A 9,337-nucleotide genomic window follows, 5' to 3' on the forward strand; every position below is an offset into this window, starting at 1 on the left:
TGCGGCGGCCTCATCTTTTCGGTTGTGGGAGGGTTCTGTGCTCATGGTTGTCCCCATCGCTGCTACACACGCGTGCAGGTCCCCCATCCAAGGACTAACCACGCCCAACCCTGCTTAGCTTCTGAGAGCGGACGAGACCGGGCGCGTTCAGGGTGGTACGGCCGTAGCCACACGCGCAGGCGAAAGAGAAAAGTCACTTTTCAACAAAATGTATTTGGTTGTTGCAGGGTCTCACGACACAGCTTGGGCTCGGAGGGATCCTCCTGTTTTCAGCCTCCCCAGGGCTGGGATTACAGGCGTGCACCGCTGCTCTGGGACTCGGTGGCCAGCTCAGCCTGCCCTGGGGGCGGGGCGGGGGGCATGAGGTGCCAGGATGAACTGCGGTCCCCGCCTAAGCTTGCTTCAGAGGGTGCTTTTGCCCACTGAGCTATCTCGCCAGCCTGAAAAGTCACTTTTCTAATCCACTACCTAAAAGGCCTCTCCCTGGGCTTCTGCTTCGGTTTTCCACTGCTAAGTGTTGGACCCAGGCCTTTCCCACCGGGCTCCATCGGTGGCCCATTTGTAGGGGTTTTTCTCTTAGAGAGAGTCTCACTGGGTTGCTAAATTGCGCAGATGGGGCTCAGGCTCCCAGGGTACCGGGAGGACAGCCTGTGCCACCTCGGCCACTTCTGGGCCTTCCCTTGCATTTGCCGGCGGGGAATTCACACCTCCCCTCCACCTGGCTCAGCCTTGGAGCCAAAGAACGGTAAGAGAAATAGTGAGCTGGGCATGGCATCTCACACATGTGATCCCAGCACTGGGGAGGCTGAGGCAGGAGGACCCCTATGAATGGAAGCCAGCCTGGGTTGCATAGCAAGACCCTATCTCAAAGAAAGGAAAGAAGAAAGGAAATTGTTGTTTATTATGTAAAATATCTGTTGGCCAAATCTAAAGAAATCAGTTTACTCTCTCCTGTCTCTTTGAGACACACACACACACACACACACACACACACACACACACATTACATTTCATGGCTATTACAAATCTATTTCTGAGGAAAATATAGAACTCTATTTCCACAGTTTTTTCTCTCTTTTTTTTTATGGTGTGTGTGTTTGTGTGTGTGTATTTTAGGGAAAGGCCTATAGGGTGTTCAGGGTCTCACTATTAGATCAGACTCCTAGTGATCTGCCTATTTACAGCCTCCCAAGAGCTGGGATTCCAGCCGTGCGACACCAGCCCAGTCTCTCCAGTTTTTCTCTACTGGTACTGAATTCATGGCTCATCCACTCAAGTTCTGGTCCAAGTTCTGGTCTTGGCAAAACCAGCTTCCTTGTCTTTAACAGAAAACTCTCAAGCTGCCTTTAGGCACCCACAGGAGGGGTGGAGGTCTGCATCCCCATATCCACGTGAAGTAATCTTGGGGTGCAGAGCCTGCACCCATGAGCCCCAGGTACCTCAGAGACAGTGTCCCCAAAACCAGCCACTTCCACAGAGCCTCCGAGCTCCCGCCAATTACCAGGCCTCTAAGAAAACCTGAACTCAGTAAATTCTTTCTCACCCACAAACGACTCGAGACCTGTCTACTTTGGAACCAGCAAGAGGTGGCGGGGTCTTTCCTGTTCCCGAAAGTCTTGGCTTCCAGCAGCAGAATTGTACACGTGAGGCCCTTGAGGTGAGGAAGGTGAGGGCCATCAGAGAACCCAGGGCAGAGACTGGGAGCTCATCAGCGCAGAGGGCAGGGCTGGGATCCAGCAGTAGTAGAGGCTGAGGCAGGAGGACGCCATGCCTGGGCAGCCCAGCAATTCACTGAGACCCTATCTGAAAGCTTAAAAACAAAAGGCTAAGAATCTGACCAAGGCAGGGCTTTGAGAACAAGGGGGACATTCACACCTGCATGGAGAAGGACTTGGCCTCAGACACCAGCACCCTTTTGGGGTTTTGCTTCTGTTGCTGCTTTTCTTGTTCATTTGTTTAGACAAGGTCTTGCTGTGTCGCTCAGGCTACCCTTGAACTCATGACGGAACCCAAGCTAGCAATCTTCCTGCCTCAGCCTCCTGAGTGCTGGGTTGTCAGGTGTGTGCCTACAAGCCAGGCTGAGTCTGAATTTTAGAGAGGAGCAGAGTGAGATTCAAGGGCAGGTGACCTATGGGTGTCACCAGAGGCCTCACAGTCAGGTAAGCAGGACAGACCTGATCTTGTGGTGTGATAATCCAGCCCACCAATAAAATTAAATATTTCATCACTCTAAATTCTGGGATCAGGAACTCTGTAACAAACCCTGGGATTCCCTTCTGACCTCCGCGCACACACACACAGCTCACAGGCCAAAGCCAGGCCATGCACGGACATGTCCTCCCTCCACGCTTGCACAGAGACACCAGAGTGCAGAGGGCTCAGTGCGTGCCTCTTGGCTGCGCTCCTCTCGCCATGTGACCAGGCGCGAGTCAGCCGCCCTCTCTGCGCCTTTGCGTCTTCACGCGTAACACGGGCAGAATGAGCGGCACCTGCCTCGTAAGCCCGCGGGGGTGAAACGAACAGAAGCGCTCATCGAGCGCGTGGGACGTGCCAGGGGCCACGTGGAGCTCGCACTGGGGACCAGCAGTGTAAATAGCTCCCACCATGCACTGGGGCATGAGTTTGAACCCCAGCGCCACAAAAATAAAACTAAACCATGTGCTGGTTCCATGAGCTCTGAGGTGTGAAAAGGGACATTTTACAGCTGGGTGTGGTGGTGCACCCGCCCCTCCCCAGAGCTCAGGAGGCTGAGACAGGAGGATCGCCACACGTTCAAGGGCAACCTGAACTATATAGCAAGACCCTGTCTCAGAAAACAAAGGGGTGAGGGTGTAGTTCGTTGGCAGGGCATCTGCTTGGCAAGCACGAGACCCTAGCTTCAATTCCCAGGACCCCCAAAAAGGAGGGGGAACACTTTATAAGGAGGGGACACATACATGATGAGTAAAATGACAAATATAAAATGTGTTGAGGGGCCAGGGAGATGGCTCAATGGAATAAGCGCTTACCTGGCAAGCGCAAGGGCCTGAGTTCAATCCCTGGTTCCACAAAAAAACAAACAAATAAATAAAATAAAATGTGTTGACCAACATGGAAAACACATTACATTGATCAATAATAAAAATAAGTGAATTTCAACATATGATCACAGTCATGTGCGTGTGGTGAGCCTGGGCCATGTAGTGAGATCCTCTCTAAAAAAAAAAAAGGCCAAACCCAAAAGTAAGAAGCCTGCTGTTCACAGGGCTTCTTAATCTGACTCCCTGCACCCCCCAAATCACCCAGGCTTCGCCCCTCTGGGGTCTATCGGTTGGAAACCCGAGTGCTTCTGTATAGGAATCTCTTCCTCCTCCTTCTCTGCTCTTCTCCTTCAGTAACTATTCATGAAGAACCTACTATGTGCTTGTAGACAAGCAGGGAACACAGAAGCAAAATGCTAAAATCCGTGAAGGTGGGCCAGGGAGTTATCTCAGGGGCTTAAGCTCCTGCCTGGCAAGTGCAGGGTCCTGAGTTCAAACCCCAGTACCAAAATAAATAAATAAAATAAAATCTGTGAAGGTGAAGACCGCTTGCAGGATGGGGTCAGCCCTGTCAGCCCCTCAGACAAAGGCCACATATCTAGACTACATAAAAAATGCCAGAAATTATGCCCCCCTCAATCTCAAGACCCAATCCCACCCGAGAAATGAGCAGTCATGTATCAGAAGTATAAATGGCCAATAAAGACATGAAGAAATGCTCAGCATTGTTGACCATTAGAAAACTGCACACACAGGGCACATGCCTGCCATCCCAGCACTCAGGAAGCTGAGGCAGGAGCGCTGCTAGGAGTCTGAGGCCACCCCAAGCTACATAGTAAGTTCAAGGCCAACTTGAACTACATAGAGAGATCCTGTCTCAAACAAAAAAAAAAAAAAAAAAAAAAAAAAAAAAAAAAAAAAAAAAACAAGAAACAGAGAAGAAAAAAGAAAAAGAAAAAATGTTCACGAAAACAACGCTGAGATTCCATCTAGCCCAGAAGGAATTCCCCTCATCAAGAAATCCAACAATAACAGATACGGGAGAAGCTTCCCTCTGCTCTGCGGTAGGAATGTAGACCAGGACAACCCCGTGCAGATGACTATAGAGATTCCTCAAAAACTGAAACTAGAAATTCCATTTGGCTTGGCTAGTCCCCTTCTAGGTATCAGCGCCGCCCAAAGAGCCGCCACGTTCTGCTACGGTGGTCCACGCAAACCCTCACATACAGCAGCACCTTTCATAGTAGCTAAAGGTACCAGGCGTGGTGTTGCCCAAGTGTCACCCCAGCACTCAGGAGGCTGAGGCAGGAGGAGCACTAGGAGTTCAAGGCCAGCCTGGGCTACATAGCAAGAGTCTGCCTCATGAAAACAAAACAAGGGGCCGGGGAGATGGCTCAGTGGAATAAGGGCTTGTCTGGAAAGCGCAGGGGGCTGAGTTCAATCCCCAGTTCTCCAAAAAGAAAAGAAAAGAGGGGCCGGGGAGATGGCTCAGTGGAATAAGCGCTTGCCTGGCAAGCACAAGGGCCTGAGTTCAATCCCCGGTTCCGCCAAAAAAAAGAAAAGAAAAGAAAGAAAATAAAACAACAACCCCGAAGTGTTAGAAGCAGCCTACACGAACAGAAAAAGAAATGTGGGTTTTTTTACATCACCGTGTTAGGTGAAATACACCAGACACGCGAGCTTCAGTATCGCACGGCTTCTCTTTCTCAGAAAGCCAAAGTTGTTTTTGTTTTTGTTGTTTGGTTTTGTTTTTTGGCGGAACCGGGGATTGAACTGAGGCCCTTGCGCTTGCCAGGGAAGCGCTTATTCCACTGAGCCATCTCCCGGCCCCAGAAAACCAACGTACAATTAATTTAATAAATCAAAATAAAAGGCAGCAGGCCGCAGGGAGGGGCCTTTCGCCAACACGAGAGCTTCCCGGCGACGGCGGAGCGGAGTGCGCGCGGGTCGCCGAGAGCGACTCACTACGTGCTGCAAACGCGCACGAAGGAAGGATTTCCAAAAATTAAAAAAAAAAAAACCAACCCAAAAGCTCGAGGAGAAAGTCAGTGCTGGCAGTCACGCAGGCTCGGTCCCCTGCCGGCTGCCCCTGGGGCTGTGTGTCGTACTGCCTGGAGAAGCCGGCGACAGGGCCGCGAACAGCGAGGAGCAGCGAGCCGCGAGCGGCCTGGGCGGTCTCGGCCCGCACTAAAGGAAAGCAGCCCGGGGCGGCCGGCTGCGTGCGGGCTGCGGAGACGCGGGGCCCGCAGCGCCGAGCTGTGGCCGCAGAGCCGGGCGCACGGGTCTGGGCTTGGAATTCCTCCCGAGGCCACGCGGGCTCGGGACGACATCAGCAGAGGCAGAACCTCCGTGCCGCCGCACAGGACCCCGTGCCGGCTGGCTGGGACACCGGGGACTCCCTGGCCGCCGGCCTGCGGTGACCTCCGTGAGGGCCACCCCAGCCCGCCCGGAGCTGGCCCGCTGGAAAAGGTGGAATCCCGCTCCTTAGACTCGCTTCACTCCGAGGAAAAGTTTGGGCTGAATCTCAGCGACCCTCTTCCACTGCCCCCAAAGGCCACTGTCTTGGGAGGTTCCCGGTGGGTGGTGGCCTTGCTCTTTGTTCAGCTGCAAGGGTCGTCCCGACATCCCTCTTCAGGTGACCCACGGGATCTCGCAGAATTAAAATAAATAGGTGAAAACCGGGCGTGGCGGCACACACCTGTGATCCCAGCACTGGGGAGGCTGAGGCAGGAGGATCATTGGGAGTTTGAGACCGACCAGCCTTAGCTACAAAGTGAGCTCAAGAACCACCTGAGCTGCCTAGCGAGACCCGGGGTCAAAAGACAAAGAACGGATAAATAAAATAAAACCAGCAGGTGCCTAAACGCTCTCAAAGTGCAACTTCATCTTAAGAAATCCTCAGCTCTACGATCAGTTGTATGAAATTTATTGTGGGTATACTTGAAGGCATGAGGGGTGAGAGATCCCAGATTAGAATGATTTTGATCGACACAATCTAAGAAAATGCTGCCCAAAATTAAGATCACTGTTAAAATGGGGTTATTGGTTTAGGCGTGGGAGGTACACACTCTTTATATTGGGACGTGTCTCAGGATTTCCAGAGTAGGCCACACGTCTCCACCCAATTCCCTGTCCCCACCGGTTGCAGACCGGACTAAACAATCCCCTTGAGTGCCTTCCCCATGTCGCCAGATCCGGGAGTGATTTCAGACCCAGGAGACAGCCCGGAGAGAGAATAAGCAAATGTTTGTTTTCTCCTCTTTTAAAATTCCTGGAGGCACGAGGCGGTTAATGAATAAATTAGTCGACTTTGGCCCAGGGGCCCCCCAAGGACTGCAGGCTCCAACCGCTCCTCTCTTTGTTTTCCTAAGACTTTCTGTTGTCCCACCAGTTGAAAAGCCATCCCGCCCCTGTTTTGAAAGAGGGGAGGTTGCATTTCAATGTCGACTGAAAGTCTCTCGCCTGCCGGGGCTGGGATTCCCCGACCTGGTGGCGTCAGGACTGTCCGCACAAAGACAAGAAATCCTGAATCCTAATTAAGTTCTCCTCTTCGGGCTGGCTGGGTCGCTTAGGCAAGACATCTCCCTCCCTCACTGGAGGAGGAAGAGGAGGAGGGAGAGGAGCAGAAGGAGGAAGAGGGGAGAAGGAGGAAGAAGAGAGGGAGGAAGGGAGGAGGGAGAGGAGGAAGAGGAGGAGGAAGAAGAGGAGGAGGAGTGAGTTTTGTGGGAAATCTTAAAAATAAGGCTTATTGGGGCTGGAGAGATGGCTCAGTGGTCTAAAGCACCTACTTGGAACAAGCTTGGCAAAGCACAGGGACTGCGGTTCAATCCTCCAGCACCACATGCCAGCCAGCCGCGCCCCCTGGTGGGCTGAGCTGGCCACACACACACACACACACACACACACACACACACACACACACACACACTAAAGGTTAAAATAAAAAAAAAAGGCTTATGGAGCCAGGCGAGATGGAGCACAACTGTGGTCCCAACACTCGGGAGGCTGAGGCGGGAGGATAAGCCCACATTACCAGTCAGCCTGGGCTCCAGGGTGAGTTCAAGGCCAGCCTGGACTACACAGTGAGAACCTGTGCAAAACACACAAACAAGCCACCTCTTGGGCCACATCCTGGGGAAAGCCACCGATGAGATGGGAAGACCCAGGACTCACAGGGCACACACCACTGCTGACTAGGGTGTCAGTGAGGTCTCTATTTACTGAGATGGACAGCGTGGTGACAGGGGCATAAAATGCAATATTTTGCCAGGCTTTTCAAATATTAGAATAGCGATGGCAGAGGCGTGGTGGGGAAAGAAAGAAAACAAGTAAAATTCTTCAGGTTTATGGCAAGGAATCTTCAGCCTGGGGTGGCACAAGCCTGTGTATCCCAGCTGCCTTGAAGGGAAGCTGAGGCAGGAGGATCTCAAGTCCAAGCCCAGCCCAGGGATCTCAGTGAAATCCATCTCAAAATTAAGACAGGCTGAGGTTGTAAGTCAGGGGTAGAGCACCCTGGGGTGATCATCCCCAGTATTTCAACAACAAAAAGTGCAGCTACCAATAGTGATATTTTTATTAAGGAATAAAGTATGTCAGACCTGTCTTGGGAGCCTTTTGTATATTGTTTTATTTTAAAATGTCTAAGTTTAATTTAAGAAAATCACAATGAGGCCTTCCTACATTGTAATGGCGGCCGTGGCAGCGAAGCTACTGGGGAGGGATCACGGAGAACTCAGATTGGAGCACAAACCTTAGATTGAATGATTGATTGATTGATTGATTGACTGATTTGGGCCCTGGGTTCCTGTTAAGCTACATACCCAGCCCTCTTTGTTTTTATTTTGAGACAGAGTCACACCAAATTGCTAAGTTGACCAACCTAGACGGGGACTTGAAATGGACATCTTCCTGCCTCAGCCTCCTGAGGTGCTGAGTTTCCAGTGTGAGCCCTCGCACCCAATTTGTCTTTATCCTTTTTTGCCCAATCATTAGTAATTTATTCTCCTCCTGTGGTGCACCAGCAGGCAAATGGAAGATGTTCCCACCTTGACCCTGGGGCGCAGCAGGCCCCTGCACCCCTCACTGCCTGCCGTCTCCTCTATAGGGACCAAGGTCCCTGCAGGGTTCCAGCCCCCCCCCCCCCGCATCCTTCCTCCCTTCCCTTCACATCTGGGAGCTGCAACCTGAATGGGAGACTTCCTGTTTCTCACCCCAAGCCTCCTGGCCCACTTGGGGTCCTACGGGTCCCAGGAGCCTGGTGACATATGGAGATGGGGTGGCCTGGGGAGACACAGGAGCCAGGAGTCTCTTCTCTGTGTGGCACTTCCCAGTGGTGGGAGTCCCCCAGACTCCCCAAGCTCCACTTCCAGTAGACTTCTCCCCATGCTCCTTTGCAGGAGCCCTTCCTGGGCCGCCCTGTCCCAGCGGCACCTGCTTGGTGAGGTCTCCCAGCTGGCTTGCTGGCATTGGTCATCACCTGTCTTTCATTTTTTTTTTATCATGTGCATTTTTTTTTTTACTTGATTTCTACTCTTTTTGCCACTTAGAACTTGAGTGGCAACTTCTTTTTTTTTTTTTTTTTAGAGCAGATTTCAATATGCAGGGCAGGCTGGCATTGAGCTTCCGATGATCCTCCTGTCTCAGCTTTCTGGATTCTGGGATGACAGTGTGCACCACCACGCCTGGCTGGAACAGAGACTCTGAGTGCTCAAGACTGGGAGTCCCAAGCCACCAGCTGAAGCGTGGAACACGAGGATGAGCAGCTTGCTGAATACTGTGCAGTGAGTGGATGAAGACTGGGCGAATGACCACGCGGGCTAGTGAATGAACGAATGAGGCGGTGTGAATGTGAGTCCAGGGGTGGGTGGGAGAGCTGGAAGACTGTGCTGTGAGCGAATGGGGCATGGATGAGGACTGAGTTTGTGAATGAGTCAGTGGGTCACAGAGTAGCTGATCTTGTGAATGGGTGAATGAAGTAATCAGCAAAGGAATGCATGGGAGGGTGATGGAGGTGGTGAACGGGTGGATAGGTGAGGAAGGAGGAGAGGGGAGAGTGGGTGGGCGCTACCTGAGGGAGCAGGGATGTCCAGTTGGGGAAGAGGACTTTGCTCTGGCCCTGTGGCTTCTCCAGTTCTGGTGCCAGACAGAGAGAACAGGAACCTGACAGGTGACCAGACAGCTCCCAGGGCTATATGCTCCACCCTTCCCCCATGGCTGTCCCAGCTTCCAGCACCATGGACAGGAGTGGGTCTGTTGTCTCCTGGGAGGGGACCTCCAGTTTAGCACTTTTTTTCTAGCTTCTGTTTTCATTTTTAGGG

The sequence above is a fragment of the Octodon degus genome, unplaced genomic scaffold, assembly GCF_000260255.1.
Source record: "Octodon degus isolate 3935 unplaced genomic scaffold, OctDeg1.0 scaffold00079, whole genome shotgun sequence".
In the NCBI taxonomy this organism is placed as follows: domain Eukaryota; kingdom Metazoa; phylum Chordata; class Mammalia; order Rodentia; family Octodontidae; genus Octodon; species Octodon degus.